Source organism: Mesoplodon mirus (genome assembly GCF_964341445.2).
Source record: "Mesoplodon mirus genome assembly, contig: HAP1_SCAFFOLD_775, whole genome shotgun sequence".
Lineage (NCBI taxonomy): Eukaryota > Metazoa > Chordata > Mammalia > Artiodactyla > Ziphiidae > Mesoplodon > Mesoplodon mirus.
Window position 1 is genome coordinate 14,779 of NW_028295257.1, and position 23,024 is coordinate 37,802.

A 23,024-nucleotide genomic window follows, 5' to 3' on the forward strand; every position below is an offset into this window, starting at 1 on the left:
ACACCTGTATTAGACATAATCAGAGAGTAGGTGCAGAGGGGAGGGAGGCATTTCACTCTCTGCATGAGTCCATCCTTCTCACCCCTGACTCTAGAAGACCTGAGGAAGGCAGTGGAAAAGGCCCCGTAGGAGGTGAAAAATTTGTATACTGAAAACTACAGGACATTGCGGAAAGAAATTAAAGAAGAGACAAGTAATTGGAATGACATACCACGTTCATAGACTGGACTATTAAATACTGTTGGCATTTCTATACTACAGAAAGTGATGTACACATATATCGCAACAACCCACAAAATTCCATGTCATTATTATAGAAGCGGACAGAATCCTAAAATACATACGGAACCCCCCCCCCCAAGTAGATAAAACAATCTTGAGAGCAAAGAGCAATGATGGAGATGAACACTTCCTGAACTCAAAACACATAACAATGCCACAGTAGTCAAAACAGTCTGCTACTGGCATCAAGACAGTGAGATAGACCAATGAAATATAATAGAGAGACGCCAAATAAACGCACATATATATGGCCAACTGATCTTGGCCAAGGTTCTAAGATTACCAAGTGAAGAAAGGATAGTCTCTTCAACAATCAACAGAATGAAAAGGCAACCTATAGGATGGGAGGAAATATGTGTAAAACTTGCATCTGAATAAGGGACCAATATCCAGAATATAAAAGAAACTACTACAAGGCAATTTCAGAAAAACAGCGGGCAAATAACTGAGTTTAAAAATGGGTAAAAAGCTTCACTAGACATTTCTCCATAAAGACATACAAGTGGTCAATCTACATATGAAAATTTGCTCAACATCGCTAAGCATCAGGGAAATGGAAATCAAGCCACAAGGAGATATCACTCACACCTGTTAGAATGTGTATTATAAAAAGACAATTAGGGCTTCCCTGGTGGCACAGTGGTTGAGAGTCCGCCTGCCGATGCAGGGGACACATGTTCGTGCCCCGGTTTGAGAGGATCCCACATGCCGCTGAGCGGCTTGGCCCATGAACCATGGCCGCTGAGCCTGTGCGTTTGGCGCCTGTGCTCCGCGACGGGAGACCTCACAACAATGAGAGGCCCGTGTACTGCAAACAAAAGAAAAAAAAAAAGAAAGAAAAAGAAGAAAAGAAAGAAAATTAATGGATGCTGGCAAAGATGTGAAGAAGTGGAACTTCTGTACCCTGTTTTGTACCCTTTAGTAATGTAAAATGGTGTAGCCATTATGGAAAACAGAATGGAGGTCCCCCAAAAATTATTAAGAGAACTCTCATAAAATCCAGCAATCACTCATTTAGGTTTATATACAAAGGAGATAAAACAAGAATGTCCAAGAGATATCTACAATCTCATGTCCATTGCAGCATTATACACAATACACAACATAGGAAAACCGCCTAGTGTCCATGGGAAGATGAATTAATAAAGAAAATGTGGTGTACACATACAGTGGAATGTCATTCAGTCTTTGAAAAAGAAGGAAATCCTGCCATTTGCAGCAACACGAAAGAACTTGGAGGACATTTGTAAGAGTGAAATAAGCCAGTCACGGAAGGTCAAAAACTGAAAGAAAACTCCGAGAAGCAGAGAGTAGAAGGGTGGTTCCAAGAGCTGGCAGGAGGTTGACATGGGAAGTCTCTGTTCAATGGTTAGAATGTGTTATTTCAAAATGGAAAAGTTCTAGACACATGCTGTACAAGGTGCATGTAGTCAACAGGACTGACTGGACATTTCAAAACTTGTTAAGACGTTGGATTTCGTCGTATGTGTACTTTTACAACAATAAAATATACATATGTAAAATAAATACCAAGTGGAAAAAGGGGAAAAAAGAAGAAAAATAAGGAAAGGGAGTCAACAGAGGGAAAGAAGAAAGGAGGAAGGGTCTCGAATATACACAGGTATCAGGAGATAATGGGACAGAAGCTCCTCTCCCCAGGCTTTAAAGAAGACATCTCTCCAGAGTACACTCCAGCAAGAGGGGGATGTCCTTTCTCTTCCCCATTCAAGCAGAAGTGCCAATAGCATCCTAAGTGTGGCCCAGGCTGTGCTCAGGTGTACACTTTTCCTTGATCTCTAAACCAACCACCCCTGACTCCCCATGGCTCAGGTGCCCTTCCTGTATCTCCTTCCACTTCTCTAAAGCATTTCCCTCTTCAAGTCCAGCCCGAGGCTCCAATCCTGTCCTCACACGTGGGGTCCACTGAGCGGGTCTCTGCGTTCTTAAGAGCCTCCCTGTGAGTAGCAGGCACTGAATCGCACACCAGGGTTCCCCTCAGCACCATCAGGAAACTACGACCTAGGGATTGAGGATTTCTAGAACAACTTTACTCTTACACAGTCTCTTGGGTAAACAAGTGACATTTTACAATCAAGCATTTTCAGTGTTTTCTTTGGTGGGGAAAATATTGACACATATAAGGCAATCATATTCTATTAAAGTATGTATTTCTCAGAGGACTCACTATCGAAAAAAAATTTTTAAGTATAACTTTCCATGTTTTAATTGACTTTACTCCCAGACTTGTTTGCTTGCAAAAGCCTTCAGAAAATACCAAGAACCTACTTCATCTGGCAGTTTGCACAGCAACATGAGTGGAGATGCTCTTGTCACACTGCTTGGTTTCTCTGTCCCACCTTGCAAAGCACAACCTCCTCTCCGCCCTCCTGGGAAGGGAGTCAGTGCCCACCCTGAGCTCAATCCCTGGGGTAGATCTCTTGGTTCTGTCTTCACTGTACGCAGTGTTTCTTGCCCAGCACACAGAAACAGGGCCGGCACAAGTGATGGAAGACAGACTTTCCACAGGAGAAGGACATTTCGTTTCCTTAGCACAGAATCCGATAGTGAATATTAGCCTCAAAGGAGAAAGGTGGAGTGAATTTCCTCCATCTACTCCTGAAGGCTCCTTCTTTCTCGGACTCCTCCAGAACTGGGTGTGGCATGTGGGTACAAGCATGGGCTCCCTGCAAAAGGAAGGAGGCCTGACTAGCACTAGGTGCTTCAGGTAAGAGGGGAGGACTCATCCCGAGACTCTAATAGGAAACAGTTAGAATGAGGGAAGTGGCAGAGAGATGTATCATAACCATTCAGAATGCTATGAGACCTACTAAGGGATGAGATTTCTTATTAAATGAAGTTGTAATTGACCCAGTAGTAGGCATGCTGAAACCCAGTTTTGTTCACTAAGAATCCAGCCATGGAGCAACTAAGCCCGTGCACCACAACTACTAAGCCTGTGCTCTAGAGCCCACAAGTCAAGGCCAAGATGTGGGGTATTGGAAAATTTGTACACTGCCTGTGGGAATGTAAAATGGTGCAGCTATTATGAAAAAGAGTATGGGGATTCCTTATAAAACTATAAACAGAAATATCATATGATTCAGCAATCACAGTTCTGGGTATATATCCAAAGGAAATTAAATCAGTATCACAATGAGTTGAACTTAGGTTCATTGCAGCATTCTCCACAATAGCCTAGATATGCAACCAACTTCACAAAAGAAGTAAGTGTCCTGTGCCTGAGCTAACCTTAGGTACTTCAAAACAACTCTGTAAGCCTCTTAGCCCCTTAGAGAGGATGAAAGCAATATTACAGTTAAAAGTAACTTGTCCCAATTCCCTTAGTCTGGAATACTGAAACAAAAGTTCTACAGCAGGGGAAGCCTCCTAAACACACAGCACCTGCCAGGGTTTACCCCAGCCTTGGAAGAACTGGGAAGGATAAGACCAAGGCAGGCCTGAGGAAAGGTCAGAGGGTGGGCAGGACGGGAGTGTGGGGAGCAGGGGCAGGGCTGTCCGGATGGAGCAGTGGGTTGTAAGAAGAGCAGTGACCCTGGGTCCTGCTGCCCTGAGTCTTTGTCCTGGGCCTGGTCAATCCCAGGAGACCAGGTTAGCAGGGCTGTGAGAGCCAGTGTGTGAAGCGAGCCCAGCAGCCCCTTCACACAGTCCTCTTGAATTCCTGCCGGCCATGAAGGGTCTTTAGGGGCAGCTGGACGTGGAGCCCTCTCAAATGGAAGCATGTCAGCACATCAGCCTTGGGAGGTGCTGAGGCTGAAATGAGGAGACTGAGCACATGCAGTGATCCCAAAGCATGTGTCCTCTGACTCATCCACCTCTGGGAGCGCCCTTTCCATGAGGAATAAACAGTGAGGACAAACCTAAGGTGAAGCTACAAGTCCTGAAAGTGTACAGGGGGAGAGTTCAAGTCTCATCCACCACCTGACACTCACTATAAGAACTTGTTCTCCAGTGTCAAGTGATTATGAGAGTTTTGTTCCCACTAGGATATGGCCATCATACGTGAATGTAAAAAGGAAACCAAAATCCTGGTGCAAAATACCCTCCCGGTATCAAACAGAAATGAACCTTTCATCTTTGGCAGTGAAAAAGCAATGAAAGAGGAGTCTTGTGAGAAAGAAAATTTCTGAATGGCAAAGCAAGAAAAGATGACTATAAGCACAGTACAGTCAAAGGACATGGACACCATAACACTATTATATCATTAAAATTTGGAAAGAACAAATCAGAATTCTACACATATTTCCTTCTTCTTCCTGATTTCATATTCACCTTCCTTAGTTTCTAAAGAACCGGGTGGAACCCAAGTGTTCTAGGAATTGTCTCGCTTTAGATCCTACCTGAGAGTTGTTCGCTACGTGAATCGTCATCAGCATCGCTGTTATGTATGCTCTCCACGATGCATTCTGTACAGACACAACCATGAGCATAAAGTTATTATACAAGTTGACCCACCCATTTCTCCTACTCGACTTGCTGGCTCACACAGCCTCCCCCTGGTCTTCCCTCCAGGTTCTCAGACCTCCCCTGTGCTCTGTGCAGACAGAGTCCTTCAATAAGATATTGATCACCGTTGAAAATTTCAAATGAGGGAGAGATGCTGAGAAAATCACCTTTCGACCCCTCACTTCTATAGACCCATTTATAGCTTTCACCGTCAACCTTACCAACCTGAAATTCCAGATGTTACAGACACACTTGAAACATGGCTAGTGTGACCAAGCAAGTGTGTGCTTTTTGCATTTTTTAATAGAATGAGTTAATTATTGTTTGAACTAAATTAATCATAAATAGACACATTTGGTTAGTGGCTACCACACTGGAAAGCTCAGCTCTAAGAAATCCAAAGATGAGAAAGAGGCAACCAGCCACCCCTCCCCTGGTTGTTCTTTACTGCAGAAAATTTGATGGCCTGATCTGATCATTCGTATGTAGGTATATCTTGGGCTCTTGGACCCACGCCAGGCATTGCGAGAGTCCTTGTGGACACTGAAATAGTACAGTCAACACTCAGATCCAAGAGGAATTCCCAGCAAGGGGCCCACTTGTAGACAGAGGTGAAGGGCATGGCCCAGTACACCTGTATTAGACATAATCAGAGAGTAGGTGCAGAGGGGAGGGAGGGATTTCACTCTCTGCATGAGTCCATCCTTCTCACCCCTGACTCTAGAAGACCTGAGGAAGGCAGTGGAAAAGGCCCCGTAGGAGGTGAAAAATTTGTATACTGAAAACTACAGGACATTGCGGAAAGAAATTAAAGAAGAGACAAGTAATTGGAATGACATACCACGTTCATAGACTGGACTATTAAATACTGTTGGCATTTCTATACTACAGAAAGTGATGTACACATATATCGCAACAACCCACAAAATTCCATGTCATTATTATAGAAGCGGACAGAATCCTAAAATACATACGGAACCCCCACCCCCAAGTAGATAAAACAATCTTGAGAGCAAAGAGCAATGATGGAGATTAACACTTCCTGAACTCAAAACACATAAAAATGCCACAGTAGTCAAAACAGTCTGCTACTGGCATCAAGACAGTGAGATAGACCAATGAAATATAATAGAGTGACGCCAAATAAATGCACATATATATGGCCAACTGATCTTGGCCAAGGTTCTAAGATTACCAAGTGAAGAAAGGATAGTCTCTTCAACAATCAACAGAATGAAAAGGCAACCTATAGGATGGGAGGAAATATGTGTAAAACTTGCATCTGAATAAGGGACCAATATCCAGAATATAAAAGAAACTACTACAAGGCAATTTCAGAAAAACAGCGGGCAAATAACTGAGTTTAAAAATGGGTAAAAAGCTTCACTAGACATTTCTCCATAAAGACATACAAGTGGTCAATCTACATATGAAAATTTGCTCAACATCGCTAAGCATCAGGGAAATGGAAATCAAGCCACAAGGAGATATCACTCACACCTGTTAGAATGTGTATTATAAAAAGACAATTAGGGCTTCCCTGGTGGCACAGTGGTTGAGAGTCCGCCTGCCGATGCAGGGGACACATGTTCGTGCCCCGGTTTGAGAGGATCCCACATGCCGCTGAGCGGCTTGGCCCATGAACCATGGCCGCTGAGCCTGTGCGTTTGGCGCCTGTGCTCCGCGACGGGAGACCTCACAACAATGAGAGGCCCGTGTACTGCAAACAAAAGAAAAAAAAAAGAAAGAAAAAGAAGAAAAGAAAGAAAATTAATGGATGCTGGCAAAGATGTGAAGAAGTGGAACTTCTGTACCCTGTTTTGTACCCTTTAGTAATGTAAAATGGTGTAGCCATTATGGAAAACAGAATGGAGGTCCCCCAAAAATTATTGAGAACTCTCATAAAATCCAGCAATCACTCATTTAGGTTTATATACAAAGGAGATAAAACAAGAATGTCCAAGAGATATCTACAATCTCATGTCCATTGCAGCATTATACACAATACACAACATAGGAAAACCGCCTAGTGTCCATGGGAAGATGAATTAATAAAGAAAATGTGGTGTACACATACAGTGGAATGTCATTCAGTCTTTGAAAAAGAAGGAAATCCTGCCATTTGCAGCAACACGAAAGAACTTGGAGGACATTTGTAAGAGTGAAATAAGCCAGTCACGGAAGGTCAAAAACTGAAAGAAAACTCCGAGAAGCAGAGAGTAGAAGGGTGGTTCCAAGAGCTGGCAGGAGGTTGACATGGGAAGTCTCTGTTCAATGGTTAGAATGTGTTATTTCAAAATGGAAAAGTTCTAGACACATGCTGTACAAGGTGCATGTAGTCAACAGGACTGACTGGACATTTCAAAACTTGTTAAGACGTTGGATTTCGTCGTATGTGTACTTTTACAACAATAAAATATACATATGTAAAATAAATACCAAGTGGAAAAAGGGGAAAAAAGAAGAAAAATAAGGAAAGGGAGTCAACAGAGGGAAAGAAGAAAGGAGGAAGGGTCTCGAATGTACACAGGTATCAGGAGATAATGGGACAGAAGCTCCTCTCCCCAGGCTTTAAAGAAGACATCTCTCCAGAGTACACTCCAGCAAGAGGGGGATGTCCTTTCTCTTCCCCATTCAAGCAGAAGTGCCAATAGCATCCTAAGTGTGGCCCAGGCTGTGCTCAGGTGTACACTTTTCCTTGATCTCTAAACCAACCACCCCTGACTCCCCATGGCTCAGGTGCCCTTCCTGTATCTCCTTCCACTTCTCTAAAGCATTTCCCTCTTCAAGTCCAGCCCGAGGCTCCAATCCTGTCCTCACACGTGGGGTCCACTGAGCGGGTCTCTGCGTTCTTAAGAGCCTCCCTGTGAGTAGCAGGCACTGAATCGCACACCAGGGTTCCCCTCAGCACCATCAGGAAACTACGACCTAGGGATTGAGGATTTCTAGAACAACTTTACTCTTACACAGTCTCTTGGGTAAACAAGTGACATTTTACAATCAAGCATTTTCAGTGTTTTCTTTGGTGGGGAAAATATTGACACATATAAGGCAATCATATTCTATTAAAGTATGTATTTCTCAGAGGACTCACTATCGAAAAAAAATTTTTAAGTATAACTTTCCATGTTTTAATTGACTTTACTCCCAGACTTGTTTGCTTGCAAAAGCCTTCAGAAAATACCAAGAACCTACTTCATCTGGCAGTTTGCACAGCAACATGAGTGGAGATGCTCTTGTCACACTGCTTGGTTTCTCTGTCCCACCTTGCAAAGCACAACCTCCTCTCCGCCCTCCTGGGAAGGGAGTCAGTGCCCACCCTGAGCTCAATCCCTGGGGTAGATCTCTTGGTTCTGTCTTCACTGTATGCAGCGTTTCTTGCCCAGCACACAGAAACAGGGCCGGCACAAGTGATGGAAGACAGACTTTCCACAGGAGAAGGACATTTCGTTTCCTTAGCACAGAATCCGATAGTGAATATTAGCCTCAAAGGAGAAAGGTGGAGTGAATTTCCTCCATCTACTCCTGAAGGCTCCTTCTTTCTCGGACTCCTCCAGAACTGGGTGTGGCATGTGGGTACAAGCATGGGCTCCCTGCAAAAGGAAGGAGGCCTGACTAGCACTAGGTGCTTCAGGTAAGAGGGGAGGACTCATCCCGAGACTCTAATAGGAAACAGTTAGAATGAGGGAAGTGGCAGAGAGATGTATCATAACCATTCAGAATGCTATGAGACCTACTAAGGGATGAGATTTCTTATTAAATGAAGTTGTAATTGACACAGTAGTAGGCATGCTGAAACCCAGTTTTGTTCACTAAGAATCCAGCCATGGAGCAACTAAGCCCGTGCACCACAACTACTAAGCCTGTGCTCTAGAGCCCACAAGTCAAGGCCAAGATGTGGGGTATTGGAAAATTTGTACACTGCCTGTGGGAATGTAAGATGGTGCAGCTATTATGAAAAAGAGTATGGGGATTCCTTATAAAATTATAAACAGAAATATCATATGATTCAGCAATCACAGTTCTGGGTATATATCCAAAGGAAATTAAATCAGTATCACAATGAGTTGAACTTAGGTTCATTGCAGCATTCTCCACAATAGCCTAGATATGCAACCAACTTCACAAAAGAAGTAAGTGTCCTGTGCCTGAGCTAACCTTAGGTACTTCAAAACAACTCTGTAAGCCTCTTAGCCCCTTAGAGAGGATGAAAGCAATATTACAGTTAAAAGTAACTTGTCCCAATTCCCTTAGTCTGGAGTACTGAAACAGAAGTTCTACAGCAGGGGAAGCCTCCTAAACACACAGCACCTGCCAGGGTTTACCCCAGCCTTGGAAGAACTGGGAAGGATAAGACCAAGGCAGGCCTGAGGAAAGGTCAGAGGGTGGGCAGGACGGGAGTGTGGGGAGCAGGGGCAGGGCTGTCCGGATGGAGCAGTGGGTTGTAAGAAGAGCAGTGACCCTGGGTCCTGCTGCCCTGAGTCTTTGTCCTGGGCCTGGTCAATCCCAGGAGACCAGGTTAGCAGGGCTGTGAGAGCCAGTGTGTGAAGCGAGCCCAGCAGCCCCTTCACACAGTCCTCTAGAATTCCTGCCGGCCATGAAGGGTCTTTAGGGGCAGCTGGACGTGGAGCCCTCTCAAATGGAAGCATGTCAGCACATCAGCCTTGGGAGGTGCTGAGGCTGAAATGAGGAGACTGAGCACATGCAGTGATCCCAAAGCATGTGTCCTCTGACTCATCCACCTCTGGGAGCGCCCTTTCCATGAGGAATAAACAGTGAGGACAAACCTAAGGTGAAGCTACAAGTCCTGAAAGTGTACAGGGGGAGAGTTCAAGTCTCATCCACCACCTGACACTCACTATAAGAACTTGTTCTCCAGTGTCAAGTGATTATGAGAGTTTTGTTCCCACTAGGATAAGGCCATCATACGTGAATGTAAAAAGGAAACCAAAATCCTGGTGCAAAATACCCTCCCGGTATCAAACAGAAATGAACCTTTCATCTTTGGCAGTGAAAAAGCAATGAAAGAGGAGTCTTGTGAGAAAGAAAATTTCTGAATGGCAAAGCAAGAAAAGATGACTATAAGCACAGTACAGTCAAAGGACATGGACACCATAACTCTATTATATCATTAAAATTTGGAAAGAACAAATCAGAATTCTACACATATTTCCTTCTTCTTCCTGATTTCATATTCACCTTCCTTAGTTTCTAAAGAACCGGGTGGAACCCAAGTGTTCTAGGAATTGTCTCGCTTTAGATCCTACCTGAGAGTTGTTCGCTATGTGAATCGTCATCAGCATCGCTGTTATGTATGCTCTCCACGATGCATTCTGTACAGACACAACCATGAGCATAAAGTTATTATACAAGTTGACCCACCCATTTCTCCTACTCGACTTGCTGGCTCACACAGCCTCCCCCTGGTCTTCCCTCCAGGTTCTCAGACCTCCCCTGTGCTCTGTGCAGACAGAGTCCTTCAATAAGATATTGATCACCGTTGAAAATTTCAAATGAGGGAGAGATGCTGAGAAAATCACCTTTCGACCCCTCACTTCTATAGACCCATTTATAGCTTTCACCGTCAACCTTACCAACCTGAAATTCCAGATGTTACAGACACACTTGAAACATGGCTAGTGTGACCAAGCAAGTGTGTGTTTTTTGCATTTTTTAATAGAATGAGTTAATTATTGTTTGAACTAAATTAATCATAAATAGACACATTTGGTTAGTGGCTACCACACTGGAAAGCTCAGCTCTAAGAAATCCAAAGATGAGAAAGAGGCAACCAGCCACCCCTCCCCTGGTTGTTCTTTACTGCAGAAAATTTGATGGCCTGATCTGATCATTCGTATGTAGGTATATCTTGGGCTCTTGGACCCACGCCAGGCATTGCGAGAGTCCTTGTGGACACTGAAATAGTACAGTCAACACTCAGATCCAAGAGGAATTCCCAGCAAGGGGCCCACTTGTAGACAGAGGTGAAGGGCATGGCCCAGTACACCTGTATTAGACATAATCAGAGAGTAGGTGCAGAGGGGAGGGAGGCATTTCACTCTCTGCATGAGTCCATCCTTCTCACCCCTGACTCTAGAAGACCTGAGGAAGGCAGTGGAAAAGGCCCCGTAGGAGGTGAAAAATTTGTATACTGAAAACTACAGGACATTGCAGAAAGAAATTAAAGAAGAGACAAGTAATTGGAATGACATACCACGTTCATAGACTGGACTATTAAATACTGTTGGCATTTCTATACTACAGAAAGTGATGTACACATATATCGCAACAACCCACAAAATTCCATGTCATTATTATAGAAGCGGACAGAATCCTAAAATACATATTTAACCCCCCCCAAAGTAGATAAAACAATCTTGAGAGCAAAGAGCAATGATGGAGATGAACACTTCCTGAACTCAAAACACATAACAATGCCACAGTAGTCAAAACAGTCTGCTACTGGCATCAAGACAGTGAGATAGACCAATGAAATATAATAGAGAGATGCCAAATAAACGCACATATATATGGCCAACTGATCTTGGCCAAGGTTCTAAGATTACCAAGTGAAGAAAGGATAGTCTCTTCAACAATCAACAGAATGAAAAGGCAACCTATAGGATGGGAGGAAATATGTGTAAAACTTGCATCTGAATAAGGGACCAATATCCAGAATATAAAAGAAACTACTACAAGGCAATTTCAGAAAAACAGCGGGCAAATAACTGAGTTTAAAAATGGGTAAAAAGTTTCACTAGACATTTCTCCATAAAGACATACAAGTGGTCAATCTACATATGAAAATTTGCTCAACATCGCTAAGCATCAGGGAAATGGAAATCAAGCCACAAGGAGATATCACTCACACCTGTTAGAATGTGTATTATAAAAAGACAATTAGGGCTTCCCTGGTGGCACAGTGGTTGAGAGTCCGCCTGCCGATGCAGGGGACACATGTTCGTGCCCCGGTTTGAGAGGATCCCACATGCCGCTGAGCGGCTTGGCCCATGAACCATGGCCGCTGAGCCTGTGCGTTTGGCGCCTGTGCTCCGCGACGGGAGACCTCACAACAATGAGAGGCCCGTGTACTGCAAACAAAAGAAAAAAAAAAGAAAGAAAAAGAAGAAAAGAAAGAAAATTAATGGATGCTGGCAAAGATGTGAAGAAGTGGAACTTCTGTACCCTGTTTTGTACCCTTTAGTAATGTAAAATGGTGTAGCCATTATGGAAAACAGAATGGAGGTCCCCCAAAAATTATTAAGAGAACTCTCATAAAATCCAGCAATCACTCATTTAGGTTTATATACAAAGGAGATAAAACAAGAATGTCCAAGAGATATCTACAATCTCATGTCCATTGCAGCATTATACACAATACACAACATAGGAAAACCGCCTAGTGTCCATGGGAAGATGAATTAATAAAGAAAATGTGGTGTACACATACAGTGGAATGTCATTCAGTCTTTGAAAAAGAAGGAAATCCTGCCATTTGCAGCAACACGAAAGAACTTGGAGGACATTTGTAAGAGTGAAATAAGCCAGTCACGGAAGGTCAAAAACTGAAAGAAAACTCCGAGAAGCAGAGAGTAGAAGGGTGGTTCCAAGAGCTGGCAGGAGGTTGACATGGGAAGTCTCTGTTCAATGGTTAGAATGTGTTATTTCAAAATGGAAAAGTTCTAGACACATGCTGTACAAGGTGCATGTAGTCAACAGGACTGACTGGACATTTCAAAACTTGTTAAGACGTTGGATTTCGTCGTATGTGTACTTTTACAACAATAAAATATACATATGTAAAATAAATACCAAGTGGAAAAAGGGGAAAAAAGAAGAAAAATAAGGAAGGGAGTCAACAGAGGGAAAGAAGAAAGGAGGAAGGGTCTCGAATGTACACAGGTATCAGGAGATAATGGGACAGAAGCTCCTCTCCCCAGGCTTTAAAGAAGACATCTCTCCAGAGTACACTCCAGCAAGAGGGGGATGTCCTTTCTCTTCCCCATTCAAGCAGAAGTGCCAATAGCATCCTAAGTGTGGCCCAGGCTGTGCTCAGGTGTACACTTTTCCTTGATCTCTAAACCAACCACCCCTGACTCCCCATGGCTCAGGTGCCCTTCCTGTATCTCCTTCCACTTCTCTAAAGCATTTCCCTCTTCAAGTCCAGCCCGAGGCTCCAATCCTGTCCTCACACGTGGGGTCCACTGAGCGGGTCTCTGCGTTCTTAAGAGCCTCCCTGTGAGTAGCAGGCACTGAATCGCACACCAGGGTTCCCCTCAGCACCATCAGGAAACTACGACCTAGGGATTGAGGATTTCTAGAACAACTTTACTCTTACACAGTCTCTTGGGTAAACAAGTGACATTTTACAATCAAGCATTTTCAGTGTTTTCTTTGGTGGGGAAAATATTGACACATATAAGGCAATCATATTCTATTAAAGTATGTATTTCTCAGAGGACTCACTATCGAAAAAAAATTTTTAAGTATAACTTTCCATGTTTTAATTGACTTTACTCCCAGACTTGTTTGCTTGCAAAAGCCTTCAGAAAATACCAAGAACCTACTTCATCTGGCAGTTTGCACAGCAACATGAGTGGAGATGCTCTTGTCACACTGCTTGGTTTCTCTGTCCCACCTTGCAAAGCACAACCTCCTCTCCGCCCTCCTGGGAAGGGAGTCAGTGCCCACCCTGAGCTCAATCCCTGGGGTAGATCTCTTGGTTCTGTCTTCACTGTATGCAGCGTTTCTTGCCCAGCACACAGAAACAGGGCCGGCACAAGTGATGGAAGACAGACTTTCCACAGGAGAAGGACATTTCGTTTCCTTAGCACAGAATCCGATAGTGAATATTAGCCTCAAAGGAGAAAGGTGGAGTGAATTTCCTCCATCTACTCCTGAAGGCTCCTTCTTTCTCGGACTCCTCCAGAACTGGGTGTGGCATGTGGGTACAAGCATGGGCTCCCTGCAAAAGGAAGGAGGCCTGACTAGCACTAGGTGCTTCAGGTAAGAGGGGAGGACTCATCCCGAGACTCTAATAGGAAACAGTTAGAATGAGGGAAGTGGCAGAGAGATGTATCATAACCATTCAGAATGCTATGAGACCTACTAAGGGATGAGATTTCTTATTAAATGAAGTTGTAATTGACCCAGTAGTCGGCATGCTGAAACCCAGTTTTGTTCACTAAGAATCCAGCCATGGAGCAACTAAGCCCGTGCACCACAACTACTAAGCCTGTGCTCTAGAGCCCACAAGTCAAGGCCAAGATGTGGGGTATTGGAAAATTTGTACACTGCCTGTGGGAATGTAAAATGGTGCAGCTATTATGAAAAAGAGTATGGGGATTCCTTATAAAATTATAAACAGAAATATCATATGATTCAGCAATCACAGTTCTGGGTATATATCCAAAGGAAATTAAATCAGTATCACAATGAGTTGAACTTAGGTTCATTGCAGCATTCTCCACAATAGCCTAGATATGCAACCAACTTCACAAAAGAAGTAAGTGTCCTGTGCCTGAGCTAACCTTAGGTACTTCAAAACAACTCTGTAAGCCTCTTAGCCCCTTAGAGAGGATGAAAGCAATATTACAGTTAAAAGTAACTTGTCCCAATTCCCTTAGTCTGGAGTACTGAAACAGAAGTTCTACAGCAGGGGAAGCCTCCTAAACACACAGCACCTGCCAGGGTTTACCCCAGCCTTGGAAGAACTGGGAAGGATAAGACCAAGGCAGGCCTGAGGAAAGGTCAGAGGGTGGGCAGGACGGGAGTGTGGGGAGCAGGGGCAGGGCTGTCCGGATGGAGCAGTGGGTTGTAAGAAGAGCAGTGACCCTGGGTCCTGCTGCCCTGAGTCTTTGTCCTGGGCCTGGTCAATCCCAGGAGACCAGGATAGCAGGGCTGTGAGAGCCAGTGTGTGAAGCGAGCCCAGCAGCCCCTTCACACAGTCCTCTAGAATTCCTGCCGGCCATGAAGGGTCTTTAGGGGCAGCTGGACGTGGAGCCCTCTCAAATGGAAGCATGTCAGCACATCAGCCTTGGGAGGTGCTGAGGCTGAAATGAGGAGACTGAGCACATGCAGTGATCCCAAAGCATGTGTTCTCTGACTCATCCACCTCTGGGAGCGCCCTTTCCATGAGGAATAAACAGTGAGGACAAACCTAAGGTGAAGCTACAAGTCCTGAAAGTGTAGAGGGGGAGAGTTCAAGTCTCATCCACCACCTGACACTCACTATAAGAACTTGTTCTCCAGTGTCAAGTGATTATGAGAGCTTTGTTCCCACTAGGATATGGCCATCATACATGAATGTAAAAAGGAAACCAAAATTCTGGTGCAAAATACCCTCCCGGTATCAAACAGAAATGAACCTTTCATCTTTGGCAGTGAAAAAGCAATGAAAGAGGAGTCTTGTGAGAAAGAAAATTTCTGAATGGCAAAGCAAGAAAAGATGACTATAAGCACAGTACAGTCAAAGGACATGGACACCATAACTCTATTATATCATTAAAATTTGGAAAGAACAAATCAGAATTCTACACATATTTCCTTCTTCTTCCTGATTTCATATTCACCTTCCTTAGTTTCTAAAGAACCGGGTGGAACCCAAGTGTTCTAGGAATTGTCTCGCTTTAGATCCTACCTGAGAGTTGTTCGCTACGTGAATCGTCATCAGCATCGCTGTTATGTATGCTCTCCACGATGCATTCTGTACAGACACAACCATGAGCATAAAGTTATTATACAAGTTGACCCACCCATTTCTCCTACTCGACTTGCTGGCTCACACAGCCTCCCCCTGGTCTTCCCTCCAGGTTCTCAGACCTCCCCTGTGCTCTGTGCAGACAGAGTCCTTCAATAAGATATTGATCACCGTTGAAAATTTCAAATGAGGGAGAGATGCTGAGAAAATCACCTTTCGACCCCTCACTTCTATAGACCCATTTATAGCTTTCACCGTCAACCTTACCAACCTGAAATTCCAGATGTTACAGACACACTTGAAACATGGCTAGTGTGACCAAGCAAGTGTGTGTTTTTTGCATTGTTTAATAGAATGAGTTAATTATTGTTTGAACTAAATTAATCATAAATAGACACATTTGGTTAGTGGCTACCACACTGGAAAGCTCAGCTCTAAGAAATCCAAAGATGAGAAAGAGGCAACCAGCCACCCCTCCCCTGGTTGTTCTTTACTGCAGAAAATTTGATGGCCTGATCTGATCATTCGTATGTAGGTATATCTTGGGCTCTTGGACCCACGCCAGGCATTGCGAGAGTCCTTGTGGACACTGAAATAGTACAGTCAACACTCAGATCCAAGAGGAATTCCCAGCAAGGGGCCCACTTGTAGACAGAGGTGAAGGGCATGGCCCAGTACACCTGTATTAGACATAATCAGAGAGTAGGTGCAGAGGGGAGGGAGGCATTTCACTCTCTGCATGAGTCCATCCTTCTCACCCCTGACTCTAGAAGACCTGAGGAAGGCAGTGGAAAAGGCCCCGTAGGAGGTGAAAAATTTGTATACTGAAAACTACAGGACATTGCGGAAAGAAATTAAAGAAGAGACAAGTAATTGGAATGACATACCACGTTCATAGACTGGACTATTAAATACTGTTGGCATTTCTATACTACAGAAAGTGATGTACACATATATCGCAACAACCCACAAAATTCCATGTCATTATTATAGAAGCGGACAGAATCCTAAAATACATATTTAACCCCCCCCAAAGTAGATAAAACAATCTTGAGAGCAAAGAGCAATGATGGAGATGAACACTTCCTGAACTCAAAACACATAACAATGCCACAGTAGTCAAAACAGTCTGCTACTGGCATCAAGACAGTGAGATAGACCAATGAAATATAATAGAGAGACGCCAAATAAACGCACATATATATGGCCAACTGATCTTGGCCAAGGTTCTAAGATTACCAAGTGAAGAAAGGATAGTCTCTTCAACAATCAACAGAATGAAAAGGCAACCTATAGGATGGGAGGAAATATGTGTAAAACTTGCATCTGAATAAGGGACCAATATCCAGAATATAAAAGAAACTACTACAAGGCAATTTCAGAAAAACAGCGGGCAAATAACTGAGTTTAAAAATGGGTAAAAAGCTTCACTAGACATTTCTCCATAAAGACATACAAGTGGTCAATCTACATATGAAAATTTGCTCAACATCGCTAAGCATCAGGGAAATGGAAATCAAGCCACAAGGAGATATCACTCACACCTGTTAGAATGTGTATTATAAAAAGACAATTAGGGCTTCCCTGGTGGCACAGTGGTTGAGAGTCCGCCTGCCGATGCAGGGGACACATGTTCGTGCCCCGGTTTGAGAGGATCCCACATGCCGCTGAGCGGCTTGGCCCATGAACCATGGCCGCTGAGCCTGTGCGTTTGGCGCCTGTGCTCCGCGACGGGAGAACTCACAACAATGAGAGGCCCGTGTACTGCAAACAAAAGAAAAAAAAAAAGAAAGAAAAAGAAGAAAAGAAAGAAAATTAATGGATGCTGGCAAAGATGTGAAGAAGTGGAACTTCTGTACCCTGTTTTGTACCCTTTAGTAATGTAAAATGGTGTAGCCATTATGGAAAACAGAATGGAGGTCCCCCAAAAATTATTAAGAGAACTCTCATAAAATCCAGCAATCACTCATTTAGGTTTATATACAAAGGAGATAAAACAAGAATGTCCAAGAGATATCTACAATCTCATGTCCATTGCAGCATTATACACAATACACAACATAGGAAAACCGCCTAGTGTCCATGGGAAGATGAATTAATAAAGAAAATGTGGTGTACACATACAGTGGAATGTCATTCAGTCTTTGAAAAAGAAGGAAATCCTGCCATTTGCAGCAACACGAAAGAACTTGGAGGACATTTGTAAGAGTGAAATAAGCCAGTCACGGAAGGTCAAAAACTGAAAGAAAACTCCGAGAAGCAGAGAGTAGAAGGGTGGTTCCAAGAGCTGGCAGGAGGTTGACATGGGAAGTCTCTGTTCAATGGTTAGAATGTGTTATTTCAAAATGGAAAAGTTCTAGACACATGCTGTACAACAAGGTGCATGTAGTCAACAGGACTGACTGGACACTTCAAAACTTGTTAAGACGTTGGATTTCGTCGTATGTGTACTTTTACAACAATAAAATATACATATGTAAAATAAATACCAAGTGGAAAAAGGGGAAAAAAGAAGAAAAATAAGGAAAGGGAGTCAACAGAGGGAAAGAAGAAAGGAGGAAGGGTCTCGAATGTACACAGGTATCAGGAGATAATGGGACAGAAGCTCCTCTCCCCAGGCTTTAAAGAAGACATCTCTCCAGAGTACACTCCAGCAAGAGGGGGATGTCCTTTCTCTTCCCCATTCAAGCAGAAGTGCCAATAGCATCCTAAGTGTGGCCCAGGCTGTGCTCAGGTGTACACTTTTCCTTGATCTCTAAACCAACCACCCCTGACTCCCCATGGCTCAGGTGCCCTTCCTGTATCTCCTTCCACTTCTCTAAAGCATTTCCCTCTTCAAGTCCAGCCCGAGGCTCCAATCCTGTCCTCACACGTGGGGTCCACTGAGCGGGTCTCTGCGTTCTTAAGAGCCTCCCTGTGAGTAGCAGGCACTGAATCGCACACCAGGGTTCCCCTCAGCACCATCAGGAAACTACGACCTAGGGATTGAGGATTTCTAGAACAACTTTACTCTTACACAGTCTCTTGGGTAAACAAGTGACATTTTACAATCAAGCATTTTCAGTGTTTTCTTTGGTGGGGAAAATATTGACACATATAAGGCAATCATATTCTATTAAAGTATGTATTTCTCAGAGGACTCACTATCGAAAAAAAATTTTTAAGTATAACTTTCCATGTTTTAATTGACTTTACTCCCAGACTTGTTTGCTTGCAAAAGCCTTCAGAAAATACCAAGAACCTACTTCATCTGGCAGTTTGCACAGCAACATGAGTGGAGATGCTCTTGTCACACTGCTTGGTTTCTCTGTCCCACCTTGCAAAGCACAACCTCCTCTCCGCCCTCCTGGGAAGGGAGTCAGTGCCCACCCTGAGCTCAATCCCTGGGGTAGATCTCTTGGTTCTGTCTTCACTGTATGCAGTGTTTCTTGCCCAGCACACAGAAACAGGGCCGGCACAAGTGATGGAAGACAGACTTTCCACAGGAGAAGGACATTTCGTTTCCTTAGCACAGAATCCGATAGTGAATATTAGCCTCAAAGGAGAAAGGTGGAGTGAATTTCCTCCATCTACTCCTGAAGGCTCCTTCTTTCTCGGACTCCTCCAGAACTGGGTGTGGCATGTGGGTACAAGCATGGGCTCCCTGCAAAAGGAAGGAGGCCTGACTAGCACTAGGTGCTTCAGGTAAGAGGGGAGGACTCATCCCGAGACTCTAATAGGAAACAGTTAGAATGAGGGAAGTGGCAGAGAGATGTATCATAACCATTCAGAATGCTATGAGACCTACTAAGGGATGAGATTTCTTATTAAATGAAGTTGTAATTGACCCAGTAGTCGGCATGCTGAAACCCAGTTTTGTTCACTAAGAATCCAGCCATGGAGCAACTAAGCCCGTGCACCACAACTACTAAGCCTGTGCTCTAGAGCCCACAAGTCAAGGCCAAGATGTGGGGTATTGGAAAATTTGTACACTGCCTGTGGGAATGTAAAATGGTGCAGCTATTATGAAAAAGAGTATGGGGATTCCTTATAAAATTATAAACAGAAATATCATATGATTCGGCAATCACAGTTCTGGGTATATATCCAAAGGAAATTAAATCAGTATCACAATGAGTTGAACTTAGGTTCATTGCAGCATTCTCCACAATAGCCTAGATATGCAACCAACTTCACAAAAGAAGTAAGTGTCCTGTGCCTGAGCTAACCTTAGGTACTTCAAAACAACTCTGTAAGCCTCTTAGCCCCTTAGAGAGGATGAAAGCAATATTACAGTTAAAAGTAACTTGTCCCAATTCCCTTAGTCTGGAGTACTGAAACAGAAGTTCTACAGCAGGGGAAGCCTCCTAAACACACAGCACCTGCCAGGGTTTACCCCAGCCTTGGAAGAACTGGGAAGGATAAGACCAAGGCAGGCCTGAGGAAAGGTCAGAGGGTGGGCAGGACGGGAGTGTGGGGAGCAGGGGCAGGGCTGTCCGGATGGAGCAGTGGGTTGTAAGAAGAGCAGTGACCCTGGGTCCTGCTGCCCTGAGTCTTTGTCCTGGGCCTGGTCAATCCCAGGAGACCAGGTTAGCAGGGCTGTGAGAGCCAGTGTGTGAAGCGAGCCCAGCAGCCCCTTCACACAGTCCTCTAGAATTCCTGCCGGCCATGAAGGGTCTTTAGGGGCAGCTGGACGTGGAGCCCTCTCAAATGGAAGCATGTCAGCACATCAGCCTTGGGAGGTGCTGAGGCTGAAATGAGGAGACTGAGCACATGCAGTGATCCCAAAGCATGTGTCCTCTGACTCATCCACCTCTGGGAGCGCCCTTTCCATGAGGAATAAACAGTGAGGACAAACCTAAGGTGAAGCTACAAGTCCTGAAAGTGTAGAGGGGGAGAGTTCAAGTCTCATCCACCACCTGACACTCACTATAAGAACTTGTTCTCCAGTGTCAAGTGATTATGAGAGCTTTGTTCCCACTAGGATATGGCCATCATACATGAATGTAAAAAGGAAACCAAAATTCTGGTGCAAAATACCCTCCCGGTAACAAACAGAAATGAACCTTTCATCTTTGGCAGTGAAAAAGCAATGAAAGAGGAGTCTTGTGAGAAAGAAAATTTCTGAATGGCAAAGCAAGAAAAGATGACTATAAGCACAGTACAGTCAAAGGACATGGACACCATAACTCTTATTATATCATTAAAATTTGGAAAGAACAAATCAGAATTCTACACATATTTCCTTCTTCTTCCTGATTTCATATTCACCTTCCTTAGTTTCTAAAGAACCGGGTGGAACCCAAGTGTTCTAGGAATTGTCTCGCTTTAGATCCTACCTGAGAGTTGTTCGCTACGTGAATCGTCATCAGCATCGCTGTTATGTATGCTCTCCACGATGCATTCTGTACAGACACAACCATGAGCATAAAGTTATTATACAAGTTGACCCACCCATTTCTCCTACTCGACTTGCTGGCTCACACAGCCTCCCCCTGGTCTTCCCTCCAGGTTCTCAGACCTCCCCTGTGCTCTGTGCAGACAGAGTCCTTCAATAAGATATTGATCACCGTTGAAAATTTCAAATGAGGGAGAGATGCTGAGAAAATCACCTTTCGACCCCTCACTTCTATAGACCCATTTATAGCTTTCACCGTCAACCTTACCAACCTGAAATTCCAGATGTTACAGACACACTTGAAACATGGCTAGTGTGACCAAGCAAGTGTGTGTTTTTTGCATTGTTTAATAGAATGAGTTAATTATTGTTTGAACTAAATTAATCATAAATAGACACATTTGGTTAGTGGCTACCACACTGGAAAGCTCAGCTCTAAGAAATCCAAAGATGAGAAAGAGGCAACCAGCCACCCCTCCCCTGGTTGTTCTTTACTGCAGAAAATTTGATGGCCTGATCTGATCATTCGTATGTAGGTATATCTTGGGCTCTTGGACCCACGCCAGGCATTGCGAGAGTCCTTGTGGACACTGAAATAGTACAGTCAACACTCAGATCCAAGAGGAATTCCCAGCAAGGGGCCCACTTGTAGACAGAGGTGAAGGGCATGGCCCAGTACACCTGTATTAGACATAATCAGAGAGTAGGTGCAGAGGGGAGGGAGGCATTTCACTCTCTGCATGAGTCCATCCTTCTCACCCCTGACTCTAGAAGACCTGAGGAAGGCAGTGGAAAAGGCCCCGTAGGAGGTGAAAAATTTGTATACTGAAAACTACAGGACATTGCGGAAAGAAATTAAAGAAGAGACAAGTAATTGGAATGACATACCACGTTCATAGACTGGACTATTAAATACTGTTGGCATTTCTATACTACAGAAAGTGATGTACACATATATCGCAACAACCCACAAAATTCCATGTCATTATTATAGAAGCGGACAGAATCCTAAAATACATATTTAACCCCCCCCAAAGTAGATAAAACAATCTTGAGAGCAAACAGCAATGATGGAGATGAACACTTCCTGAACTCAAAACACATAACAATGCCACAGTAGTCAAAACAGTCTGCTACTGGCATCAAGACAGTGAGATAGACCAATGAAATATAATAGAGAGACGCCAAATAAACGCACATATATATGGCCAACTGATCTTGGCCAAGGTTCTAAGATTACCAAGTGAAGAAAGGATAGTCTCTTCAACAATCAACAGAATGAAAAGGCAACCTATAGGATGGGAGGAAATATGTGTAAAACTTGCATCTGAATAAGGGACCAATATCCAGAATACAAAAGAAACTACTACAAGGCAATTTCAGAAAAACAGCGGGCAAATAACTGAGTTTAAAAATGGGTAAAAAGCTTCACTAGACATTTCTCCATAAAGACATACAAGTGGTCAATCTACATATGAAAATTTGCTCAACATCGCTAAGCATCAGGGAAATGGAAATCAAGCCACAAGGAGATATCACTCACACCTGTTAGAATGTGTATTATAAAAAGACAATTAGGGCTTCCCTGGTGGCACAGTGGTTGAGAGTCCGCCTGCCGATGCAGGGGACACATGTTCGTGCCCCGGTTTGAGAGGATCCCACATGCCGCTGAGCGGCTTGGCCCATGAACCATGGCCGCTGAGCCTGTGCGTTTGGCGCCTGTGCTCCGCGACGGGAGAACTCACAACAATGAGAGGCCCGTGTACTGCAAACAAAAGAAAAAAAAAAAGAAAGAAAAAGAAGAAAAGAAAGAAAATTAATGGATGCTGGCATAGATGTGAAGAAGTGGAACTTCTGTACCCTGTTTTGTACCCTTTAGTAATGTAAAATGGTGTAGCCATTATGGAAAACAGAATGGAGGTCCCCCAAAAATTATTAAGAGAACTCTCATAAAATCCAGCAATCACTCATTTAGGTTTATATACAAAGGAGATAAAACAAGAATGTCCAAGAGATATCTACAATCTCATGTCCATTGCAGCATTATACACAATACACAACATAGGAAAACCGCCTAGTGTCCATGGGAAGATGAATTAATAAAGAAAATGTGGTGTACACATACAGTGGAATGTCATTCAGTCTTTGAAAAAGAAGGAAATCCTGCCATTTGCAGCAACACGAAAGAACTTGGAGGACATT